A 279-nucleotide genomic window follows, 5' to 3' on the forward strand; every position below is an offset into this window, starting at 1 on the left:
GAGGTCACCCATCCTAGTACTACTCTCGCCCAAGCACGCTTAACTGCGGAGTTCTGATGGGATCCGGTGCATTAGTGCTGGTATGATCGCACCCATCAAACTAATTACTTAAAATTCATATAATCCTTTAGCGACATACTAGCGTCCTTCCGATCCCAATCCAAACGGAGATCTGATCCAAACCCATGGCTACGCGATGGGCAGGGCGAGATTTCCCGAAAAATCCACTCCCGAGTGGTCCTTCTTGTCAATTTATCTCGCAAGGCGGAAAAAACAAAA

The 279-nt window shown here is 47.7% G+C and overlaps 1 pseudogene; it reads right to left on the reverse strand.

Annotated features, from left to right (window-relative positions):
* Positions 1-94, reverse strand: LOC118345220 (annotated as a pseudogene; the record flags this gene model as incomplete).
* Between the last annotated feature and the right edge of the window lie 185 nt (positions 95-279).

This window comes from Juglans regia, unplaced genomic scaffold, assembly GCF_001411555.2.
Source record: "Juglans regia cultivar Chandler unplaced genomic scaffold, Walnut 2.0 Scaffold_1756, whole genome shotgun sequence".
Classification (NCBI taxonomy): domain Eukaryota; kingdom Viridiplantae; phylum Streptophyta; class Magnoliopsida; order Fagales; family Juglandaceae; genus Juglans; species Juglans regia.